Below are 27,262 nucleotides of genomic sequence, written 5' to 3' on the forward strand. Positions count from 1 at the left end.
TTGTTAGTAGACCCAAATATAATATCATCAATATAAATTTGGCATACAAACAAATCTTTTGCAACAGTTTTAGTAAAGAGTGTAGGATCGGCTTTTCTGACTTCGAAGCCATTAGCGATAAGGAAGTCTCGCAGGCATTCATACCATGCTCTTGGGTCTTGCTTGAGCCCATAAAGCGCCTTTGAGAGTTTATACACATGGTTAGGGTACTCATTATCTTCAAAGCCAGGAGGTTGCTCAACATAGACCTCTTCCTTGATGGGTGCATTGAGGAAGACACTTTTCACATCCATTTGGTAAAGCTTAAAGCCATGGTAAGTAGCATAGGCAAGTAATATACGAATTGACTCAAGCCTAGCTACGAGTGCATAAGTTTCATCAAAATCCAAACCTTCGACTTGTGAATACCTTTTGGCCACAAGTCGGGCTTTGTTTCACCACACCATGCTCGTCTTGCTTGTTGCGGAATACCCATTTGGTACCTACAACATTTTGATTACGACGTGGAACTAAATGCCATACCTCATTTCTCGTGAAGTTGTTGAGCTCCTCTTGCATAGCCAGCACCCAATCCGGATCTCTTAATGCATCCTCCACCCTGTAAGGTTCAATAGAGGACACAAAAGATAAATGCTCACAGAAATTTGCAACTCGAGATCTAGTGGTTACCCCCTTATGAATGTCACCAAGAATGGAGTTGACGGGGTGTTCTCTTTGAATTGCTTGGTGGACTCTTGGGTGTGGCGGTCTTTGATCTCTAATGTCACACCCGGCTTTAAGGAACAAAGCCAGGTGCATCTCATACATGCGCCAAGAAGACAACATATATAATAACAGAGTGTATAGAGATAAATGTCATAAAACATCAGAGTATTTATTACATAGCGGAAGACTTATTACAAAATAAAAGAATAAACATAAAACGAACTAAGGATCGTCGGCGCCAATGTCAACTGAGAAACGCCACCTAGATCAGATCATACTCCTCGCCTTGTGGCTCCTCCTGAACCACCTGCTCTTCTCCTGTGGGGGGGGGGTGTGAGACAGCAAGGGTGAGCTCACATACGTTCATCGCTCAACAAGTTGTGGGGAATAATGTGACATGAACTCACCAAAGGTGGGAGCTCATGGAGTGTAAGGCTTATCAAAGGGAATGGTTAAAGCTGAGCATTGCTTTTAATGTTGGTCAAACTTTTATTAGCATTTACTAGATGTAAGTAAATACCAAACCTTAATAAATAATAGAACAAAATTAATAATAAACCCATGCATATGCAAATGACAAATTGAGTTTAGGTTCCATAATTTAATCATCAGAGAGTCCTGAGCTGCTCATGACCGTGAGCTCGGCTAGTATACCAGTTTTACACTCTGCAGAGGTTGTACCCTTTACCCACAAGTCATGCTACCCATCTGCCAAGGGGTCGCGAATCCCATACACCTCTACCTAGGAAGCGCGGCAGGGCAACACTACGAGGCCTTTACAAAGTTCCACTAGCTTCCGAAAACCCGCTACAGTTTATAGGAAGCTCCAATGCAGGGTTCTTGTCTGACCGCCATCGCAGCAAAATCAACCAAGGACCTCCCTACACTGACCACTCCCCTACTGCCCTTGCCCCTTTCGGGTAAGGTAGTCTTCCACTAGCTTTCCTAATTAGTCAGCCAAGGGCGTCCCATTAAACCCTTGTGGTGGCACGTGGTTCTCAAGTTAAGCTCTATGTTCCAATTAACATTAATGATCTTGACATGAACATAAATAAAATAACAACAAGAATTGGAACATAGATATAATAAATGATTATCCCAAAACCATGTAAAGCAATAGCAAACTACCCAAGTGATTCAGGGGTAAACAAGGTAATGAGATAAACAATCTAGGGTGTCCTATTGGGTCCCATCAAAATTAACCTATGCATGGATAAATGATATTAAAGAACATTATTGGGTAAAAAGTGGTCAAGGGCACAACTTGCCTGGCACTTGAGATTCCAGGTACCAACTTGCCTTTCAGATGACACGTGATCTCGCTGCTAGTCGTAGCAATACAAACAAACATGGTATAGATAAAATTAACATCACACCAAACATAATAACAAAATGAATAATAATGATCTACGCATTGCTACGAGACTAACACAACTTGAACGGATCAAATCGGAGTTAAAACGGAGGAGTTATGATTTTCTGAAGATTCTATGTGTTTTGTACAAGATTAAATGGGATATAAATTTTAATGTGACTTTCATGTCAAAACAGTGGTACTATGTGATAAACAATAATATTATAGAATTATAGAAATTGGAACGGACTCATTTGGACTTAATATGAATTTTCTATGGATTTAACAAGATTTTGTAATTGTTTTTATATAAGAAATTCATTTTATAACTCATTTTCTCTGATTTCCCATTTCCCTGGACTGCTCCTCAAATAACAGTTAAGACAAGGACCTCTGCGCAAGAATTCCCGTGACTCAGTGCCCACAGCGCAGGACTGCGGGTTGAATATGAAAAAGAGAAGGGGCTCATTAGAATAAATGTCGTGGCGAAGGGGTATCGGGATATCCCCACCGTCCGATCCCATGCGGATGACCCAGATTAAATCACTCTCACACGAACCGGTACATCGCGCCGATCACTGGATCCAGATCCAATGGCTAACACGTGCCCACGCTACCACCAAACGCCAGCCACAGGATCAAATCGAATGGACATGATTTTAACATAGCAGATGGACTCCCATCCGTTAGATTGCAATCGAGCGGCCCCTGGTGTTTTCATCGGAACCGGCATGTTGTCTCAGATCTGGGCCACCCAATTGAATCCGATGGTATAAAATCTTGTAACACCCAAATTCTGAATTTGGAATTGGTAGAAGAAATCTGAACGAAGTATCATTGGGAAATAAGAAAATGAGGAGAAAAAGAATTTTTTTTAAAACCATTTATACATTTCATGAAATAAATGAACAAGGAGAATAAAACTAGTAATAATAAAATAATTTGGTTTATATTCACCTTTGGATTCCAATTGATACATTTGAAAATCTGACAACTAAAATAGAAGTATAAATTTGAATTTGGAATAGAAAATAGAAAATAAATGGGAAGGGAAGAACTAAGAAAAATACTACATAAAATAAATAAAAATCAGGATAAACATCCTTCACACTTATATTATTAAATTATACCTTTCAAACTGAGGACAAGTTATTTCACAAAATTTGAATTTAAACTTGAACTCAAATTGGATTTGAAATTGAAGAAAAAAAAAATAGAAAGAAAAAGGAAAAAGAGAAAAACCTTATATGGGCCTCGTACCTGGAATTCGGCCCAACTCACCACGCGGCCCATCTTCTATACGCGCGCGCCGACACCCTTACCCCACCTGTCAGTCTCCCTTGCGCCGCGTCTCGCACTCCCACTGCGACGCGGGACCCACTTGCCAGGGCTTGCTTGTCCGCGCTCGGTAAATCTCTCGCCGCGCTCCTCCTCACTGCGTTGTGGGTCCCGCCTGTCGGCGATCCTCTCCCAACAGAATCGCCGCGGCTCAACGGACTTCGCGAGCTCGCCGGGGCCGTGGTGTTCGGGCGGGGTCTTCGCCGCGGTATCCGCGACTACCTGGGCGCCCGAGAATAAGTAGAGCGCCTCGTGGTCCCTCCTCCCCATCTCCCCCTTGTTGCACGATACCGCGCCACCGCACCGATTGCACCGCCGCCGGCTAAATCCGTCCCGCGGGACAATCCGGCCGTGGCAAGGTGTCCTGCGTGGTCGGGGGCAACTACTGAAACCGTCCGTGGACGTATCTGGGAGAGCTGATCACGGTGGCGGCCTGAATTCCTCGCCGTACTTCGTACCTCCGCCACTGTCCGCCGCGCGTCGCGACCGGCGTCACCGAGGCGTCGATCTCTGGTAACCAGCCCATCCCTGCCTTCATTATGTAATGCGCAATGTGTAGCTGCGATGAATTGGAAAATGGGGTAGGGGTTCACCGTTGGGCGGGTGGCCGGACTTCTCCACCGCGCGGTGGGTGCGCGCCGCCGCCCAGGGCAGACGGAGGTAGGCGATGGGATCCTGGCCGTCGGATCTGGACTGTGCGGCTAGGATTAGAAGCCAGATACCTCTTCGTCGTATTAAACCCTCGGCCGCAGGATTGTGATCGGAGCGTTGCGGTCAGATCTCGGGATTGTAGGATGTGGGCCGTTGGATCAAGATCCAATAGCTCTCGGTTCGTAACGATTCATTAAGATGTACATCTAATCACCACCGTCGGTTCTCGATCGGACGGCCGAGATCTGAGAATACCCCTTCGCCGTGTCCCTTTTCTTAAAAAGCCCCTCGGGTTCCGTTGAATCAACCCGCAGTCCAGGGATTAGTTTTCTGAGTCTTAGGAACTTTTGCGGATTAGCCCCTGTGCTTCTGTTTAATTGAGGCCCAGTCCAGAGAATTATAAAATCAGGAAAATGAATTAGAAAATGAGTTTTTAATATAAAAATAATTCCTAGAATTTATATAATTCATAGAAAATGCATATGAACTCCAAATTAATCCATTCCACTTTCTATAATTTTGTAATATTATTGTTTATCAATTAGTGCCACTGGTCACATTAAAATTGTTATCTTAATTAATCTTGTACTAAGCACATAGAATCTTTAGAAATCCATAACTCAAAATCTATAACTCCAAAATTAATAATTCTTTTTCCTGTGATCTTATTTTAATATGTGGATTATTAAGATGTATTTTGGTTTGGTGTAATGTTAATTTTGCCTATACACTGTTTGTTTGTATTGCTACGACTAGCAGTGAGGTCACGTGCCATCTGAAGATCATCCTGGTACCTGGATTCTCAAGGCCCAGGCAAGTTGTGCCCTTGATCACTTCTTTTACCCACTCATGTTCTGATTAATCATAATGATCTGCATAGGTTAATTTTGATGGGACCCAACAGGTTACCTAGTTTGATTATCTTTATACCTTGTTCACCACTGAACTTTCTGGGTAGTACTTGCTAGTGCTATATGTGGTTTTGGGTATGGAGATACACTATTCATGGTTACACTTTTGTTATCAGTTATTATTTATTGTTCATATTGAGATCATTATGTTAATTGGAACATGGAGAACCACCCGGGAAAACAGTGCTACCACAAGGGTTTAATGGGACGCCCTTGGCTGATTAATTAGGAAAGCTAGTGGAAGACTACCTTACCCGAAAGGGGCAAGGGCAGTAGGGGAGAGGTCAGTGCGGGAAGTGCCCTCGGGAGGATTTTGCTGCGATGGCGGTCCTGCAAGGGATTCCTGTACTGGATCTTCCTATAAACTGTAGCGGGTTTTCGGAAGCTAGTGGAACTTTGTAAAGGCCTCGTAGTGGATCCCTAGCCATTCACCTCGGAAGTGTCTTAGGGCCTTGCAAACCCTGGCGACATGGGATACACGACTTGTGGGTAAAGATGCGCAACCTCTGCAGAGTGTAAAACTGGTATACTAGCCGTGCTCACGGTCATGAGCGGCTCGGACACTCACATGATTAACTTATGGAACTAAATTCAATTTGTCATATGCATTGCATCGCAGGTGAAGTTGTTACTTTTGTTCTACTATTTAATTGGGTTGGTATTTACTTATACTTAGTAACTGCTAATAAAATTTTGACCAACTTTAAAAGCAATGCTCAGCTCTAACCATCTTCCTTGGTAAGCCTTACACTTTATGAGCTCCCACCTTTGGCGAGTTCATGCACATTATTCCCCACAACTTGTTGAGCGATGAACGTATGTGAGCTCACTCTTGCTGTCTCACATACACCACAGGTCAAGACCAGGTACTGCAGGATGATGCTCATGGAGGATGCTGTGATGAGTTCGTGAGAGGTCTAGGTCATCGTCTCCCAGTCAACTTTGGGTTGCTGGACCGTTGTCTCCTTATAATGTAATTATTTATTTTGTATAGAACTCCTGTTATATATAAAGTTGTGACATTCGATCCTGTGCCACTATACATCATATGTTTGAGACTTGGTCCCAGCATACCTGGTGTTTATGTTAACCCCGGGTTTTGGACCCCTAAAATCCGGGTGTTACAGAAGTGGTATCAGAGGAATGTTGACTGTAGGACGAAACCTAGATAGAACTGGACAACCATTCTTTACTTACCTTACTCTGATTCTTTTCTAAACTTATCTTAATCCTTTCTCATCTACTTCCGCTTTACTCTGATTATTCTTATCTTTTCTTCTAAAGACAAATGTGGATTTCACACTTTGAAATCCTGTGCCTAAAAGTGACCTTTAGGAATAGGAGACCTAATCTTAGGAATAAAAACAAAACTATTTTTATAGATATCTATGAAGTTGAATGTTTGTTCTTATGATACTTGTCTGATTTGGATCTTTGTTTGAATGTGATGAGTTGTGGAGTAATGTCCACAATTGCATTTGCATATACACATAGGTATAAAAAAAATATAATATAATTATAAAATAACTAGACAACCTAGATTGTCCCCATTGGAACATATCTAGCTTAAGAGATTTATCTTATCCTAAAAAGATCTCATTCTAATTCACCTTATCTTAAAAGATTCTCCCTTATCTTAATAGATCCATCTTATCTTAAAAGATACTCACCCTATCTTGAAAAGATTGTATTTCATCCTAATAGATCTAACTGACCTCAAAAGATTTTATCTTATCTTTATGGATCCATCTTATCCTAATAGGCATACTTATCCACCCTAGTTTAACAACCATGATCTAATGCAAGATTAATTAGATCATATCTAGTCAAACTAGTCATACCAATCTAATCTAGATCACATCTAACCTACTATGATCTAATTTAAATGAGTTACTTAATGGACCAGTTAATACTTGTGAAATGGATTAGACCCTATTCACATGTTGTAATTTAGTCCACCCTACGCTAAATAAAGACTGATAGACCAACCCAACCAATAGAGTCTTGATGGATTGCATAATCTGCCTATCCCCACCTAACAACAAACAAACTTTTGACCTATATCATGTAGTCTATCTCATCCATATCTATCTTAACCATATTCCCAACCGATGATATACACTAACCATGAATCAATGAGACCAAGACTGGAGAAGAAGATGATCAACTTCATCAAGTAAGGATGAGCACCAACTCAAGTCTTCAAGGATCAAGAAAGGTCACCAAGATGAGTCAAGATCCACAAAATCTTGGGGGAAGTCTTTCCTTACCCTACACTTTCTTACCCAAACCTATCTATACTTTAAAGACATCTTCTATCCTACATAATAAAGTGGACATACATATATACACCCATGCTTTCCTAACCACCAGTTCCACCAAGCTACATAAACATATATATAGATTACGACTATTTCTAAGCTCTAAGCGTTACTTTAGTTAGTAGTTGATAAGATACTATTTTAGTGGGAATAATAAGGTCTATTTGACCCCATGTGTTACTAATAAGATATGCATCATGCCGAGATTTTGTTTATGCATATGTGTTGAAACCATATGAACATACATCCTTTTCTTACAAATCTCGAGGACGAGATTATTTTTAAGGGGGGTAGGATTTGTAACACCCAAATTCTGAATTTGGAATTGGTAGAAGAAATCTGAACGAAGTATCATTGGGAAATAAGAAAATGAGGAGAAAAAGAATTTTTTTTTAAAACCATTTATACATTTCATGAAATAAATGAACAAGGAGAATAAAACTAGTAATAATAAAATAATTTGGTTTATATTCACCTTTGGATTCCAATTGATACATTTGAAAATCTGACAACTAAAATAGAAGTATAAATTTGAATTTGGAATAGAAAATAGAAAATAAATGGGAAGGGAAGAACTAAGAAAAATACTACATAAAATAAATAAAAATCAGGATAAACATCCTTCACACTTATATTATTAAATTATACCTTTCAAACTGAGGACAAGTTATTTCACAAAATTTGAATTTAAACTTGAACTCAAATTGGATTTGAAATTGAAGAAAAAAAAAATAGAAAGAAAAAGGAAAAAGAGAAAAACCTTATATGGGCCTCGTACCTGGAATTCGGCCCAACTCACCACGCGGCCCATCTTCTATACGCGCGCGCCGACACCCTTACCCCACCTGTCAGTCTCCCTTGCGCCGCGTCTCGCACTCCCACTGCGACGCGGGACCCACTTGCCAGGGCTTGCTTGTCCGCGCTCGGTAAATCTCTCGCCGCGCTCCTCCTCACTGCGTTGTGGGTCCCGCCTGTCGGCGATCCTCTCCCAACAGAATCGCCGCGGCTCAACGGACTTCGCGAGCTCGCCGGGGCCGTGGTGTTCGGGCGGGGTCTTCGCCGCGGTATCCGCGACTACCTGGGCGCCCGAGAATAAGTAGAGCGCCTCGTGGTCCCTCCTCCCCATCTCCCCCTTGTTGCACGATACCGCGCCACCGCACCGATTGCACCGCCGCCGGCTAAATCCGTCCCGCGGGACAATCCGGCCGTGGCAAGGTGTCCTGCGTGGTCGGGGGCAACTACTGAAACCGTCCGTGGACGTATCTGGGAGAGCTGATCACGGTGGCGGCCTGAATTCCTCGCCGTACTTCGTACCTCCGCCACTGTCCGCCGCGCGTCGCGACCGGCGTCACCGAGGCGTCGATCTCTGGTAACCAGCCCATCCCTGCCTTCATTATGTAATGCGCAATGTGTAGCTGCGATGAATTGGAAAATGGGGTAGGGGTTCACCGTTGGGCGGGTGGCCGGACTTCTCCACCGCGCGGTGGGTGCGCGCCGCCGCCCAGGGCAGACGGAGGTAGGCGATGGGATCCTGGCCGTCGGATCTGGACTGTGCGGCTAGGATTAGAAGCCAGATACCTCTTCGTCGTATTAAACCCTCGGCCGCAGGATTGTGATCGGAGCGTTGCGGTCAGATCTCGGGATTGTAGGATGTGGGCCGTTGGATCAAGATCCAATAGCTCTCGGTTCGTAACGATTCATTAAGATGTACATCTAATCACCACCGTCGGTTCTCGATCGGACGGCCGAGATCTGAGAATACCCCTTCGCCGTGTCCCTTTTCTTAAAAAGCCCCTCGGGTTCCGTTGAATCAACCCGCAGTCCAGGGATTAGTTTTCTGAGTCTTAGGAACTTTTGCGGATTAGCCCCTGTGCTTCTGTTTAATTGAGGCCCAGTCCAGAGAATTATAAAATCAGGAAAATGAATTAGAAAATGAGTTTTTAATATAAAAATAATTCCTAGAATTTATATAATTCATAGAAAATGCATATGAACTCCAAATTAATCCATTCCACTTTCTATAATTTTGTAATATTATTGTTTATCAATTAGTGCCACTGGTCACATTAAAATTGTTATCTTAATTAATCTTGTACTAAGCACATAGAATCTTTAGAAATCCATAACTCAAAATCTATAACTCCAAAATTAATAATTCTTTTTCCTGTGATCTTATTTTAATATGTGGATTATTAAGATGTATTTTGGTTTGGTGTAATGTTAATTTTGCCTATACACTGTTTGTTTGTATTGCTACGACTAGCAGTGAGGTCACGTGCCATCTGAAGATCATCCTGGTACCTGGATTCTCAAGGCCCAGGCAAGTTGTGCCCTTGATCACTTCTTTTACCCACTCATGTTCTGATTAATCATAATGATCTGCATAGGTTAATTTTGATGGGACCCAACAGGTTACCTAGTTTGATTATCTTTATACCTTGTTCACCACTGAACTTTCTGGGTAGTACTTGCTAGTGCTATATGTGGTTTTGGGTATGGAGATACACTATTCATGGTTACACTTTTGTTATCAGTTATTATTTATTGTTCATATTGAGATCATTATGTTAATTGGAACATGGAGAACCACCCGGGAAAACAGTGCTACCACAAGGGTTTAATGGGACGCCCTTGGCTGATTAATTAGGAAAGCTAGTGGAAGACTACCTTACCCGAAAGGGGCAAGGGCAGTAGGGGAGAGGTCAGTGCGGGAAGTGCCCTCGGGAGGATTTTGCTGCGATGGCGGTCCTGCAAGGGATTCCTGTACTGGATCTTCCTATAAACTGTAGCGGGTTTTCGGAAGCTAGTGGAACTTTGTAAAGGCCTCGTAGTGGATCCCTAGCCATTCACCTCGGAAGTGTCTTAGGGCCTTGCAAACCCTGGCGACATGGGATACACGACTTGTGGGTAAAGATGCGCAACCTCTGCAGAGTGTAAAACTGGTATACTAGCCGTGCTCACGGTCATGAGCGGCTCGGACACTCACATGATTAACTTATGGAACTAAATTCAATTTGTCATATGCATTGCATCGCAGGTGAAGTTGTTACTTTTGTTCTACTATTTAATTGGGTTGGTATTTACTTATACTTAGTAACTGCTAATAAAATTTTGACCAACTTTAAAAGCAATGCTCAGCTCTAACCATCTTCCTTGGTAAGCCTTACACTTTATGAGCTCCCACCTTTGGCGAGTTCATGCACATTATTCCCCACAACTTGTTGAGCGATGAACGTATGTGAGCTCACTCTTGCTGTCTCACATACACCACAGGTCAAGACCAGGTACTGCAGGATGATGCTCATGGAGGATGCTGTGATGAGTTCGTGAGAGGTCTAGGTCATCGTCTCCCAGTCAACTTTGGGTTGCTGGACCGTTGTCTCCTTATAATGTAATTATTTATTTTGTATAGAACTCCTGTTATATATAAAGTTGTGACATTCGATCCTGTGCCACTATACATCATATGTTTGAGACTTGGTCCCAGCATACCTGGTGTTTATGTTAACCCCGGGTTTTGGACCCCTAAAATCCGGGTGTTACAAATCTCCCGCTCCCTCGTCTATTCACCGCTGTCCATCACGAGATCGACGGCCACCACCCTTCTTCACCCCGCCGCCCCGCATAGCAGTCGCACCAAACTACTCCACACGGCGGAGGCACGCCGGAGCGGCGGCCACACTCCGCCACGGCGCCCGAACTCCAAAATTTACTACTCATACTCGCACCGCGTGAGGTAGAGACCGGATTTAGGTCGTTCCGACGCCAAATCGCCGCAGTAAGGACCCTACCCACGGTATCCGGTGACCCACGGCGGAACTGCGAAGTCCGACGAGGCATTCCACCCAAGCTACGGCGACACAACTCCAATTCGAAGGCGATCTACCTTCCTGACTACGCGATGAACTAAAAGAAACTATCACATACCGGTGCTCACGCTGTGGGGGGTCTGGACACGGCGCGGATTGAATTGGCGGCGAGGGCGTGACTCCGACGAGTAGTTAGAGCAGCGTCGGTGGCGAATTCAAGGCGGCACGGCCACCACCTCCCTTCTTCGGCCATGCAGAGGACGTTGGGCGCAATACGAAGGCCTGGGTGCCGCCGACTTCCGAGTTCCCCTCGCGGCGGCTCTCAATTTTCCTCCCCGAGCTCGGCACTAATGGTTGCCTATGTTCTCTGCGAAACAGGCGCCAGCTCCCGGTTTTGAAGAGGACGACGCGGTACGAGGTGCTAAGCTGCGCGTGACCCGGGCGTTCGGCGTGCGCAAATCGGGTGATCGGTTGCCCAGCTGCGGCCGTTGCAACGACCCGACGGTCATGGCGATCCGTTGAGATTGAGCTGAGCCCAGCGAACGGGGAAAGGGGAACAGTGGGTTTGCGCCCCACCTGTCAGCCGAATAACGCGCGCGGCGTGGAGAGAAGAGACGCGGCCCACACGACGGTGAGAGAGCCTCCATCACACGCGCAGTGGAAGACTGGGTAGTGGGCCCCGCTTGTCGGCGACGGACAGTGCGCGCGCGGTTGTGTTCGGCTGACCCGACGGACCCACCAGTCGGCGCGAGGGTGTAGGTGGGCTGCGCTGAGGGAAATGGAAGGTGGGCCGGATTCGGAGTTGGCGGCCCAATTAGCTAGTTTTCTTTTTTTCTTTTTATTTTCTGTTTCATTTCGTTTTTAAATCTCCATTTTGAATTCAAACTTGTTTGTGAGCTTCATAACTGAGTTAAGTACCTAAATTAAAATATTAGTAGGAACAAAATGTATTCTTTCATATATTTATTTTCCTCTATTTTGTATAATCTCTTCCTTCTCTCTTTTCTTAATTCTAGGATTATTTTAGGATTTAAATCCCCATTTGGATATTTAACATATTTCTTTTTGCATTATTATAATATTGTCACAAAAATGCACACACAAATAAAATATTCAGCATGATGCAAAGATTTAGTAGCATATCTCTTTATTAATTGTTTTTTTGGACATGGTGTTCACATATGATGATGCATAAAGATCAAACTCACATAAAGAGAAATTGTTTCTCTATTGGTATTTTTTTCTAGCAATTTACAAGTGGGTGTTACAAATCCTACCCCCCTTAAAAATAATCTCGTCCTCGAGATTTAGGAAGAACGAGGGAAAAGGTGGGGAAAATCTATACGAAGCTCTTCTTCTCTTTCCCAAGTTGCTTCATCTTCACCGTGGTGACTCCATTGGACTTTGCACATCTTTACCACCTTATTTCTTGTAACTCGAGTCAAAGTATCCAAAATCTTGATCGGGTATTCCGTATAGGTCAACTCACCTTGAACACTAAGCTCTTCCATTGGTAACTGTTCCTGAGGGACACGGAGACACTTCTTAAGTTGAGACACATAAAACACATTGTGCACATTAGATAGACTAGCAGGTAGCTCGAGTTGGTAGTCCATCTCTCAAACCTGCCTAAAAACTCAGAATGGTCCAATATAACGAGGGGACAATTTGCCCTTAACTTTAAATCTCCTCATTCCACGAAGTGGTGACACCTTGAGGTACACATGATTTCTTTCCTTAAATTCCAGTGGTCTTCTTCTATTATCTGCGTAGCTCTTTTGCCTGGTCTGAGCTACCCTCAAATTCCCTCGAATTATACGGACTTGTTCTTCTGCTTCTTGAATCAGTTCAGGCCCAAAGAATTGTCTCTCTCCAGTCTGATCCCAATATAGAGGAGTCCTGCACTTCCTCCCATATAAAGCTTCAAATTGTGACATCTTTAGACTGGCCTGATAACTATTATTATATGAGAACTCAGCATAAGGTAGACTCTTATCCCAACTTCCTCCATGCTGAAGGGCACAAGCTCTCAACATATCTTCCAATACTTGATTAGTCCTTTCAGTCTGTCCATCAGTCTGATGGTGATAAGCCGTACTAAAATTCAACTTCGTGTTCATGTTCTCATGAAAGCTTCTCCAAAATCTTGAGGTAAACTGCGAACCTCGATCAGACACGATCTTCTTTGGTACTCCATGTAAACACACAATCCGAGCCATATATAACTCTGCTAGCTGAGAACCTTTATAAGTAGTCTTGACAGGAATAAAGTGAGCCACTTTAGTCAATCTATCCACAATCACCCATATAGCATCATATCCTTTTTGGGTGCGAGGCAATCCAGTAATAAAATCCATACCAATCTCTTCCCATTTCCACTCGGGTATCTTCAGTGGGTGCAGTAGTCCAGCTGGCCTCTGATGTTCAGCCTTAACTCTTTGACATACATCGCACATAGCCACATGTGCAGCCACATCTCTTTTCAATCCATACCACTAATACTTCCGTTTCAAATCCTGATACATCTTGGTACTACCAGGATGAATAGAATAATCCGAATCATGGGCCTCCTTTAAAATAGTCTCTCGAAGGCTTTTAATATCAGGAACACACATCCTGTCCTTAAACCATATAGTGCCTTGCTCATCTTCCGTGAATTCCGGAACTCGACCTTCAGTAAACAGATCCTTAATCTCTTTTATTTTAGCATCACCAATTTGTCCTTTGCGGATCTCTTGCTCCAAAGTAGGTTCCACATCAATAGTAACTCCTTCAGTATGAGCAACTATCCCAGGTTAAGTCTCCTGAAATCCTCAACAATCTCATCGAGTAGCTGGGCAACAACAGCTGAATGAACATGCTCCTTTCGACTCAAGGCATCTGCAACCAAATTTGCCTTGCCCGGGTGATAGTGAATTTCCAAATCATAATCCTTAATAAGCTCCAACCAACGATGTTGCCTAAGGTTGAGATCCTTCTGAGTGAATATATACTTCAGACTCTTATGATCCGTGTATACTTGGCACTTGGTCCCCATGATATAATGTCTCCAAATCTTTAGCGCATGCACAACGACTGCCAATTCCAAGTCATGAGTGGGGTAGTTCAATTCATGTTTTCGTAACTGACGAGAAGCATAAGCAATCACATGTCCTTCCTGCATGAGCACACATCCTAAGCCTTGTCCACATGCATCGCAATAGATATCGAATCCTTTCTGTAGGTCTGGCATAACCAATACTGGTGGCGATATCAACCTCTTTTTCAATTGCTCAAAGCGGTCTTGGCACTTCTCGTCCCACTTAAATTCTCTTCCTTTCTCCAAAAGCGAAGTCATAGGCTTAGCAATCTTAGAAAATCCTTCGATAAATCTTCGATAATATCCTGCTAATCCCAAGAAACTCCGAATCTCAGTAACTGTAGTGGGTACTCTCCATTCCATTATCTCCTTAACCTTAGCAGGATCCACTGAAATTCCTCCATTAGAAATAATATGACCAAGAAATGGCACCTCGCCAATCCAAAACTCGCACTTGCTGAACTTGGCATATAGCTGGTTATCTCGTAGCTTCTGTAGCACCAATCTCAGATGTTCCTCATGATCGCTATCACTCTTACAATAGATAAGAATATCGTCGATGAAAACCACGACGAATCTGTCCAGATCATGAACACCTTATTCTTTAGATCCATAAAATAGCTGGTGCATTAGTTAGTCCAAATGACATAACGGTGAACTCATATAATCCATATCGAGTCGAGAAATCTGTCTTGGGAATATCTGATGACCTAATCTTCATTTGATGGTATTCCGATCGGAGATCAATCTTCAAGAATACTCTAGCACCTCTCATCTGATCAAATAAATCCTCAACGCGGGGTAACAGATACTTGTTCTTCACAGTAGCTTCATTAAGGGATCTATAATCCACGCACATCCTTTGTGATCCATCTTTCTTCTGCACAAATAGAACTGGCGCTCCCCCAAGGTGAAGAATTCGAACGAATGTACTCAGCCTCTTGTAATTCCGTTAATTGCTTCTTAAGTTCCTTTAGTTCTTCTACGGACATCTTGTATGGCCGTTTAGAAATAGGAGCAGTCCCAGGTAAGAGATCAATGACCAACTCAACTTACATATCTGGTGGCATCCCTAATAACTCCTCTGGAAAGACATCCGGAAAATCCCTAACTGCACGGATGTTGTCACCCACAAACTTCTCATCTACTAAGAATGTCGCTAGTCTGATGGTGGTAGTTACTGCAACTTCAACTTCAAATCTTTGTCCTTTGGAACTGGTGAATTCTACGGTTCCCTTAGCACAGTGTATATACTGCCTTTGCCTTTCTTAACCATGACATACCAAGGATCACGTCTATAGTGCTCTCTTCTAACACTATAGGGGTCGCCAATCTGGTTAGGAACATAGGGTAAGAAAAAATGATTGTAGACAAGACGAGTAATTACGAGGGATGTTACTGCGGGGGATTTATTAGTTAAGTAGATTAGTGTGTTATCCACTAAAGCTAATACATTACCTTATGGTGGAACATGCTAAGATGCCCAACTATAATGTTTCAATCAATCAAAGAAGCAAATCAAGCATTTATCATCAGAACAATCAACCTACGTTTTTTTAATAGAGAAAATAGTTTTAACTTTTGTCTTAGGTCTCCTATCTCTTAAAAAGATCATAGTGGTAGGATTCCAAGGTGTGCAATCCATCTTGTCTTAGAGTAGAGAAGATAAGAGTAACCGGAGTAGAATAGCAAAAGGTGAGACAAGATCAAGATGAGATGAGTATGGAATGAATCAGAGTAAGGTAAGTAGGAAAGGGTTTGTCCATTTCTATCTAGGTTTCGTCCTACAGTCAACATTTCCTCTGATACCACTTCTGTCACACCCGGCTTTAAGGAACAAAGCCAGGTGCATCTCATACATGCGCCAAGAAGACAACATATATAATAACAGAGTGTATAGAGATAAATGTCATAAAACATCAGAGTATTTATTACATAGCGGAAGACTTATTACAAAATAAAAGAATAAACATAAAACGAACTAAGGATCGTCGGCGCCAATGTCAACTGAGAAACGCCACCTAGATCAGATCATACTCCTCGTCTTGTGGCTCCTCCTGAACCACCTGCTCTTCTCCTGTGGGGGGGGGTGTGAGACAGCAAGGGTGAGCTCACATACGTTCATCGCTCAACAAGTTGTGGGGAATAATGTGACATGAACTCACCAAAGGTGGGAGCTCATGGAGTGTAAGGCTTATCAAAGGGAATGGTTAAAGCTGAGCATTGCTTTTAATGTTGGTCAAACTTTTATTAGCATTTACTAGATGTAAGTAAATACCAAACCTTAATAAATAATAGAACAAAATTAATAATAAACCCATGCATATGCAAATGACAAATTGAGTTTAGGTTCCATAATTTAATCATCAGAGAGTCCTGAGCTGCTCATGACCGTGAGCTCGGCTAGTATACCAGTTTTACACTCTGCAGAGGTTGTACCCTTTACCCACAAGTCATGCTACCCATCTGCCAAGGGGTCGCGAATCCCATACACCTCTACCTAGGAAGCGCGGCAGGGCAACACTACGAGGCCTTTACAAAGTTCCACTAGCTTCCGAAAACCCGCTACAGTTTATAGGAAGCTCCAATGCAGGGTTCTTGTCTGACCGCCATCGCAGCAAAATCAACCAAGGACCTCCCTACACTGACCACTCCCCTACTGCCCTTGCCCCTTTCGGGTAAGGTAGTCTTCCACTAGCTTTCCTAATTAGTCAGCCAAGGGCGTCCCATTAAACCCTTGTGGTGGCACGTGGTTCTCAAGTTAAGCTCTATGTTCCAATTAACATTAATGATCTTGACATGAACATAAATAAAATAACAACAAGAATTGGAACATAGATATAATAAATGATTATCCCAAAACCATGTAAAGCAATAGCAAACTACCCAAGTGATTCAGGGGTAAACAAGGTAATGAGATAAACAATCTAGGGTGTCCTATTGGGTCCCATCAAAATTAACCTATGCATGGATAAATGATATTAAAGAACATTATTGGGTAAAAAGTGGTCAAGGGCACAACTTGCCTGGCACTTGAGATTCCAGGTACCAACTTGCCTTTCAGATGACACGTGATCTCGCTGCTAGTCGTAGCAATACAAACAAACATGGTATAGATAAAATTAACATCACACCAAACATAATAACAAAATGAATAATAATGATCTACGCATTGCTACGAGACTAACACAACTTGAACGGATCAAATCGGAGTTAAAACGGAGGAGTTATGATTTTCTGAAGATTCTATGTGTTTTGTACAAGATTAAATGGGATATAAATTTTAATGTGACTTTCATGTCAAAACAGTGGTACTATGTGATAAACAATAATATTATAGAATTATAGAAATTGGAACGGACTCATTTGGACTTAATATGAATTTTCTATGGATTTAACAAGATTTTGTAATTGTTTTTATATAAGAAATTCATTTTATAACTCATTTTCTCTGATTTCCCATTTCCCTGGACTGCTCCTCAAATAACAGTTAAGACAAGGACCTCTGCGCAAGAATTCCCGTGACTCAGTGCCCACAGCGCAGGACTGCGGGTTGAATATGAAAAAGAGAAGGGGCTCATTAGAATAAATGTCGTGGCGAAGGGGTATCGGGATATCCCCACCGTCCGATCCCATGCGGATGACCCAGATTAAATCACTCTCACACGAACCGGTACATCGCGCCGATCACTGGATCCAGATCCAATGGCTAACACGTGCCCACGCTACCACCAAACGCCAGCCACAGGATCAAATCGAATGGACATGATTTTAACATAGCAGATGGACTCCCATCCGTTAGATTGCAATCGAGCGGCCCCTGGTGTTTTCATCGGAACCGGCATGTTGTCTCAGATCTGGGCCACCCAATTGAATCCGATGGTATAAAATCTCCCGCTCCCTCGTCTATTCACCGCCGTCCATCACGAGATCGACGGCCACCACCCTTCTTCACCCCGCCGCCCCGCATAGCAGTCGCACCAAACTACTCCGCACGGCGGAGGCACGCCGGAGCGGCGTCCACACTCCGCCACGGCGCCCGAACTCCAAAATTTACTACTCATACTCGCACCGCGTGAGGTAGAGACCGGATTTAGGTCGTTCCGACGCCAAATCGCCGCAGTAAGGACCCTACCCACGGTATCCGGTGACCCACGGCGGAACTGCGAAGTCCGACGAGGCATTCCACCCAAGCTACGGCGACACAACTCCAATTCGAAGGCGATCTACCTTCCCGACTACGCGATGAACTAAAAGAAACTATCACATACCGGTGCTCACGCTGTGGGGGGTCTGGACACGGCGCGGATTGAATTGGCGGCGAGGGCGTGACTCCGACGAGTAGTTAGAGCAGCGTCGGTGGCGAATTCAAGGCGGCACGGCCACCACCTCCCTTCTTCGGCCATGCAGAGGACGTTGGGCGCAATACGAAGGCCTGGGTGCCGCCGACTTCCGAGTTCCCCTCGCGGCGGCTCTCAATTTTCCTCCCCGAGCTCGGCACTAATGGTTGCCTATGTTCTCTGCGAAACAGGCGCCAGCTCCCGGTTTTGAAGAGGACGGCGCGGTACGAGGTGCTAAGCTGCGCGTGACCCGGGCGTTCGGCGTGCGCAAATCGGGTGATCGGTTGCCCAGCTGCGGCCGTTGCAACGACCCGACGGTCATGGCGATCCGTTGAGATTGAGCTGAGCCCAGCGAACGGGGAAAGGGGAACAGTGGGTTTGCGCCCCACCTGTCAGCCGAATAACGCGCGCGGCGTGGAGAGAAGAGACGCGGCCCACACGACGGTGAGAGAGCCTCCATCACACGCGCAGTGGAAGACTGGGTAGTGGGCCCCGCTTGTCGGCGACGGACAGTGCGCGCGCGGTTGTGTTCGGCTGACCCGACGGACCCACCAGTCGGCGCGAGGGTGTAGGTGGGCTGCGCTGAGGGAAATGGAAGGTGGGCCGGATTCGGAGTTGGCGGCCCAATTAGCTAGTTTTCTTTTTTTCTTTTTATTTTCTGTTTCATTTCGTTTTTAAATCTCCATTTTGAATTCAAACTTGTTTGTGAGCTTCATAACTGAGTTAAGTACCTAAATTAAAATATTAGTAGGAACAAAATGTATTCTTTCATATATTTATTTTCCTCTATTTTGTATAATCTCTTCCTTCTCTCTTTTCTTAATTCTAGGATTATTTTAGGATTTAAATCCCCATTTGGATATTTAACATATTTCTTTTTGCATTATTATAATATTGTCACAAAAATGCACACACAAATAAAATATTCAGCATGATGCAAAGATTTAGTAGCATATCTCTTTATTAATTGTTTTTTTGGACATGGTGTTCACATATGATGATGCATAAAGATCAAACTCACATAAAGAGAAATTGTTTCTCTATTGGTATTTTTTTTCTAGCAATTTACAAGTGGGTGTTACATCTAATTTCTTGATCCTCTTCCTTGTCTTCTTTGTTGTCATCTCCCCCTTGATCAATGTCCTCCTCTTGAGGTGGCTCATCCTCTTGATCTTCATTTTCATCATCTTGAACCTGATCCTCATCTTGGGTTGGTGGAGATGCTTGGTTGGAAGATGACGGTTGATCTTGTGCTTGTGTGGGCTCTTCGAATTCCTTTGGGCACACATTCCCAAGGACATGTTCTTTAGTGCGATGCATGGAGCCTCTTCATCATCTAGCTCATCAAGATCAACTTGCTCCACTTGGGAGCCATTAGTCTCATCAAACACAATGTCACAAGAAACCTCAACTAATCAAGTGGATTTGTTGAAGACTCTATATGCCCTTGTGTTTGAGTCATAACCTAGTAAAAAGCCTTCTACAGCCTTAGGAGCAAATTTAGATTTTCTACCTCTCTTAATAAGAATAAAGCATTTACTCCCAAAGACTCTAAAATATGAAACATAGGCTTTTTACCGGTAAGGAGTTTGTATGATGTCTTCTTGAGGATTCGGTGAAGATATAACCGGTTGATGGAGTAGCAAGCTCTGGCAGTGATCTGGTGACAGATTCCTCTCCTTGGTCCAGACAAGACCAACTCCACCAATACTTCTTCTCCTGACAAGGACACTAATTTCACAGTCCTCTTATCATAGCTAAGGCATGTTTGGTACTTGGTCAGCCAATTCATCCCTAGGATGACATCTATGTCTACATCACGGGTACCCATTACTAACAGATCAGCGGGGAACTCTATCCCCCTTATTTAAACTCTTGCACTTGGGAAAATTTTATCTGTTTGGGTCCTCCCACCAATTGACCTAACCCTCATAGGCAGGTACATGGGTGCTACTGATATGTTGTGTGTTTGTACCCATGATGCAGTCACAAAAGAATGTGTGGCTCTAGTATCAAATAACACATTTGCAGAATGAGATTCGACTGAGAACGTACCTAGTGCCACTCCTGGGGTCTCCTGAACTGTGTCGGCCCCCAGGTGGTTCACCTTTTCATACTGGGCACGGGGCTGTCCACGATGGTTTGCTCCTTGCTGAGGTGCATTCTGTCTTGCTGGGGCACTGGGTGCTGACTGCTGTTGAGCTGCTTTCTTTGGCCAATGCGACGCCCAGTGGCCTTGTTCCCCACAGTGGGAACATCCTCGGCCTCCTCCTTGTGCTGGGGCTGTCTGATTGCTCTGATTGGTTGCTGGGGTAGGAAGGCGAGGTGCCTGGTTGTTCTTCCTCTGGTACTGGTTTCCTCCCTGTTGGTTGTTCTGGCGGTACTACTGCTACTGCCGCTGAGGGAACTGCCTCTGATACTGCTGTTGATGCTGACGTTGATGTTGATGTTGGTGCTAGTGTTGGTGTCTCTGAGGGTGACTCTGCTTGAACTGCTGGGGTGAATTGCCTGAAAAACGGGGATGACTGCTGCTCCCAGCCTGAGGTCCACCAATCTTGCGCTTTCAGTCTTCCATTTCCCAGCGCTTCCTCTCAGTCATTATAGCTCTATCAATGAGGTGTTGAAAGGTAGGGAAGGTATGGTTCATCAACTGGTAGTGAAGGGGGTCAACCAAACCTCTCAAGAACATGTACTGCCTCTTGGCATCAGTGTTGACATCCTTGGGTGCATAGCGAGATAGTGCAGAAATTTGTCCCGGTACTCACTGACAGACAGGGGGCCTTGCTTCAATGCCACAAATTCTTCCTTCCTCACTATCATCAGACCTTCAGTAACGTGGTACCAGCGAAAGTTGTCTCTGAACTCCTCCCAAGTGATAGCTTCAGGGCCAGCATGGGTGGCGAGGTAGGACTCTCACCAGGATTGGGCTACTCCCTGTGGCAGCCCTCCCAAGTTATCAGGCCCACGTGCACCAATCCTTGCCTTGATGGACTCAGATGGCTATGCACGTGTACCAGGTAACTTAACAAGCCTATCACGAGTTCAACAACTTGAACTCATCATCCCAAGGATCTCCCACCATACATGCATATTACAGTAATCACATTCGATACACACACTTCGGAGATAAGAGCGGAAGACTTTACAAAACATTCTTTTTATTTCTAAAACTGAAGCTTATTACATAGGAAGAGTTACATTTATTACAAGTCCTGATATACTCAAAGTGCATAACTTATTACAATAGCAGGAAGGTAGGAACCCTCCAAAGCTTATACACAAGCCTAACTAATCCTCCCCCAGAACTGGAAACGCCCTCCAGCCACAGGAACACTTAGAGTACTTCTCATCACCTACAACAACATGGGTTCGAAAACCCTGAGTACGGAGTGTACTTTCGCAAGCCTTACCCGACTAAGGGAAAATGACTCTCAAGGATATGCTGGTTAAATAGGAATCAAGGAAAAGGCTTTAGCAAGAATCAACTTAGATACTTTTGCAGAAATAGCTTACTAAAGTGAGTCCTTACTTTCAATATTTTAACGCCAGATTAAATATTAATAGACTCTGGTTGCATCTAGTATAATTTCACCATCTCATCAATACAACATCATTTTTATTCCTAATGTTTGCATCCTGACTTAGGTTGCAGGGCAGCGATCAAGTCTCCACTCTTCGGGGATATAACGGTGATCCGAATCGATTTACTCAGCTGAGGATCTCTAACCACATGACATATGTAGCACTTAACCTTTGCATATGTCAACCGTTCCCACGGATCCTCCACTGCATGAACAGGTCCGCGCCACCCGAGAGCACACCACCCCTTTTAGGCGGTCCTTTGCCAGGAGGGTACGTGCCACTCTCGCCATCTCTCCACTCCCAGTGCGTGATTGTCTTTTCATGTATGGAATAGCCGGGTTCAAGCTTACCCTGTCCCATATCCAGGGCATGTGGCCAGTTAAGATAGTCCTTGATCATACATGCCTACATACGCATCCAATCCTTAATTAACCTGGACGGAACATCACCTGTTCCTAGCCCAAGTCCTGATTTAAGTACTTCCATCCTTAGGATTGTCTGTGTTCCTTAGGATGAAAAGAGCATTATAGGGAACTTTGCAGTAAGATCCCACTATGCTCCCAATAAAAATATATTCTTGCAGGTAGAAGCCGTCCTTTCTCAGGATAACCCCTGAGCTAGGCATTAATGCAAAAGACAACCTCTATCCACAAGATCTAAGCAGGGCTAAGCATTTTTGTAAATCATATTTTGATACTTCATCAGAAGTATCTATAAAGGTATGGATATCAAGGTAGGCAATGCATCCAATAGTTTCCAAGCAACTCCTATAAACTTAATGCACATTTCACTAGACTTAAAGTGTATAAAAATCTTTTAAAAACACAAGGAAGGGGTTGCATGCACCGGGGCTTGCCTTTGTTGCAGTGAGGAGGTTCTAGATCCTTCTACCCAACCTTTAGTTAGATAGCTCCATCCACTTGATGAGCAGGCACTGGAGCAGACTCCTCTTCAGAAACTACTTCTTGAATTTCATCTTCTTCTGGGAATTCTACATGTAAAGATATGAACATGAATGCTTATGCTGATGCAACTTGAAAAGAAAATACTAAAAAACATCACAAGACTTACACCTCTCTAAAGGTGCATACAAAAACTAACAAAACTTTAAGAGAGCTAAATACTCTAATATCACAACACAATTCACCAACCAAACTAGGAAACCTTGCCTCCATAACCAACCAAGTGCTTCATTTATGCCTTAAGCAAGGAACCAAACTGCATGTACTACAAGTTATAGTGTCCAAGAATCAGCCATAATTCACTGAACCTGTTTTCAGTTCTCTGAATTCATATTCCATTGCTCCATTCCTCTCCCTCTGTTCAGTGCTTTGTAACTCACAAATTCCCTCAACAACAAACCTAACTCATTTACTCAAAGTTATTCTCTAGACATAGCTCTACCACTTTGGCATAGCATCCCCAGACTGAAACCATACTAATCAAAAGTTATGATGCCACAAAATAGAGCAAAATCACAGAAAAGTTCAGTTTCAGTGAACTGAAACAGCACTGCACCCACTCTGGCAGAGAAGTTTGGGATACCTTTTTACTGCCAACTTATACAGTAGCAAGCCCATTCTTTGTATGAAACTTGTTGTCCTTGATGTGGTCTTTTATCTGGATGTGGAATCCCTAACCCAATTCTCTTGGAGTAATTATCACAAGGCTCCAAAGTTAGGAGAAAAACACAGGATCATAGTGACAGAAATTGAATCAGCACACCACTGATCCCTTACAGACCTCCCCGTTCAGATCCCTTGATCACCTAATTTCACTTAGCAACAAATCAAGTCAACTTAACAAAAGTTATTCTCAACCCACTGGTCAGCAACAACCATTTAACAGTGCCTTAGGATATTATTACAGGTTGCAGGCCATCACTGAATTTGTTCTGGCTCATACTGTCAAGACCAACAGATAAGGATTTACTGCCCAGAAAACAGTCCAAAATCCTGGATATTTTCAATAGAGAGTAAGGATTCTAGACCTCAGTTAGGAACCTCGACTCTATCTCAATTTATATTACCATATGAGGCAGAACATGGAGATAGGGGCCTACTTTAGAATCCTACATCAACACTAATCACTCGCACCAGCCCTGCTGCCCCATCTGCACACTTCCATGTTCAGTCCCTGATATCTCCCAATTCCCCTCAACAAGAGACCAACCTTTCTTAACCAAAATTACTCTCCAATTATAGCCATTCCTATTTGGTATAACACTCCAAGGCTCAAAATACTCAGAACAAGAGTTGTGGTGCACTGAAGTTGAGTAAAAAATAATAAAATATCCTGTCTCAGCTAACTGAATAGCCCCATACTAACTTTGTCAGGGAGTTTTGTAGCACCATTTTCTCTCAAATTGGTGTAGTACCAATCCAAGCTTCCCTAAGTAAAGTTGTTCACTAATATTTGGTCTCCAAGTTTACTATAGAAACTATAGTATAAAGTCTCTCAGATTAATCACCAAACAACTCCAAACTAAGCACCATATGCTGCAATACAGATTTCAGAAATTGAACAAACTCAATCTTCGGTAACCTGACAGCCCAACTTTAGGCAGCTTTTACTCCAATTTTCATATAACATCCAACAAGACTGCCTTAAGGAGATTTGTTCATCATCATATGAGCTTCACTATCTGATGTAGAGCACAAAACATGTATAGCTCGGCTAAGGAAACTTTGAAAGTTACCTGGTTACGGCGAGGTGGACTAATTGCCAACGATGGTCACCACCTAGGGACTGGGCAAACTTGGGCAGGGGAGAGGTGAACACTGGTGTGGACAGAAGATTTACCACCCACACACACGCTGCAACCTGGCTGGAGCTTGAGGATAAGGAGGAAAACTTCCCTGGACCAAGTTTTATAGCCACAGATTAAGGACAGATGTCACTGAACCTGTGCAGTGCATGGAGGTGAAGAGTTCCCAGAGATGCCAGCACAACCTGGGCTCCAATACGTGGCTTTCATGCATCAAATACTCACCAACTGACAGGCACAATATAGACACTGAATCTGGACAGCTAGCACACAAATATCCCTTGTGGATATGCTCTAACAGCCCAAAATATCAACCTTATTCAGTGAACACAGACAGTCAGGCGTGTGGCTAAGAACACCACTTGTGGCTAAGCACAAAGAGGTCCACGACTTGATATTTCTGCTGGGGTAGCCACTAAAGTTCCTTTGCTGCCCAGCTCAATCCACCCAAGGCTAACAGATAAAGTCTCCCTGTTCACTACCTTCAAACAGTCCAAAACTGGATATTCTTCAGTAAAGAGTGAGCCCCAAACTTCTAAGCTGTGCATTTAATCCTTATCTCTACCCCTTCACTCAAATATAAACACAACAAGGAAGACAGATCTTCTTCAGTTACTTGAACAGAATCTGAACCCAATTCTGAATCAGCCTCATCAGCTCTATTGTCTTGTTGCATACCTCCCTGTTAACCCCCTTCAAATTCTCAATTTCTCATAATAATAGGGAGAGCAAGTTTAATATAACTTGTCCACTAAACAACCCTCTACGATTCCTCCAAAAAACCCTTAAGCTTTTACCCCTTGGATCAACCATCAACTAGCTCCAAAGTCTAAAGAAAAACACTGAAAATTCAGTTTTAGAGGTCTGAAACAGCATACATTAATTCTGACAGGGCAAGTTTGGGGGCAATTTTACTCACAACCTTTTACAGTACCAGGCCCACTCACTTCAAGAGACATGTTTCCCTTCATATGGACTTTGACTTTACTACAGAACTCTTAACCAAAATCTCCGTAGATTAATTATCATAGAGCTCCAAACTGGACAACTTGCTGCCATTCAGGGTTCAGAACTGAATTAAAATTCAGTTATTAACCAACCTGACAATCCAATCTTTGAACAACTATTTCTTCACTTTTTGTATGGAATCAGGTCCACCATCCTATAATAAAGTTGTTCCACATTATATGTTCTTCACTTATTCTACAAACACCATAACACAAAACCTTATAGAATAAACAACTATTTCTTCACTTTTTGTATGGAATCAGGTCCACCATCCTATAATAAAGTTGTTCCACATTATATGTTCTTCACTTATTCTACAAACACCATAACACAAAACCTTATAGAATAGCCACAAATAAGCTTCAAAACTGCTATCAAAACACTGAAATTCAGTTTCAGTTACTGTTTCCAATCTGAAAATTCAGAAATACAGCAGCACCACATGGAACCACTCTTTTTCCTCGGTCCCAAATGTTTTTAGGGCAAGTTGCTTAATAAAGTTTATACTCTTATAGTTCCTCTACAAGTTTGATATAGTAACCATTAACCTAAACCTCTTGAATTCCAAACTACAATAGCCCAAAGTTTGCTCCAATTGCTGAAATTTAGAATCTGAATTTCACTAAGTCTGAAATCCACATTTTTTGACAGCTTTACTTTGGATCAGTTTTACTCAAAGTTCCAAATAGTTTTAGAGCTATATGACTTAACCAAACTTATACTCCTCATGTAGATCTATAACTTTGTTAAAATGATCATCTTCAAAATGGTTCTAGATAAAAAGTTACAAAGGACTAAAAAATGCCTAGTTGCTGCGATTTTCAGGAACTCCAAAACTGAACCTTTGTGAATTTCTCCAAATTTCTTCACACAACTTGGAAATATCCAAATAACAAAATTGTGCAACTTTGGAAATCCTATCAACTTGGTATTTTTACCTCTTGCAAAATGTGGCTAGATCTCCAAATCCACTTTTGGGTTCCAGTTTAGGGGTTAGAGATACTCAACCACCCTAAGTACTTCACCACTTCTAATACACATATCAAAAGAAAACTTATCCATCCTCCTAATGCAAAGTTGCTCCTTAATCTCAAATCCATCTTTGGCTTATAGAACTCAGGTCCAAAGTATCCTTGATTTAGGAGTTGTTTGCTTACACTCAATTCCAATCAAGGTTTTCAAGCCTTAGGATTTTGAAGTTAATCCTTCGGTCCAAGTATTTCTTCCACTTGATCTATCTTTGAAAACAAATTTTCTATAGACTCTAGGAATTGCCTATAGCACTTCAAGACTCCAAGTTAATTTATTACTTGCTCAAGGGATGACCTACTCCTGTTTAGCTTAGGTCCTAAACTAGGTCTTCTACCTTGCACACAGCATCACCTTATTGTAAAATT

General features: G+C 43.1%; 1 long non-coding RNA gene across 1 annotated transcript; it reads right to left on the reverse strand.

Annotated features, from left to right (window-relative positions):
• Positions 1-21,649: 21,649 nt before the first annotated feature.
• LOC118476921 (uncharacterized) lies at positions 21,650-24,988 on the reverse strand. The gene is made up of 2 exons (XR_004857765.1): positions 24,789-24,988; positions 21,650-23,081 (listed from the first exon to the last, which is right to left on the reverse strand). It is a non-coding gene; the product is annotated as an uncharacterized lncRNA (long non-coding RNA).
• Between the last annotated feature and the right edge of the window lie 2,274 nt (positions 24,989-27,262).

The sequence above is a fragment of the Zea mays genome, chromosome 4, assembly GCF_902167145.1.
Source record: "Zea mays cultivar B73 chromosome 4, Zm-B73-REFERENCE-NAM-5.0, whole genome shotgun sequence".
Lineage (NCBI taxonomy): Eukaryota > Viridiplantae > Streptophyta > Magnoliopsida > Poales > Poaceae > Zea > Zea mays.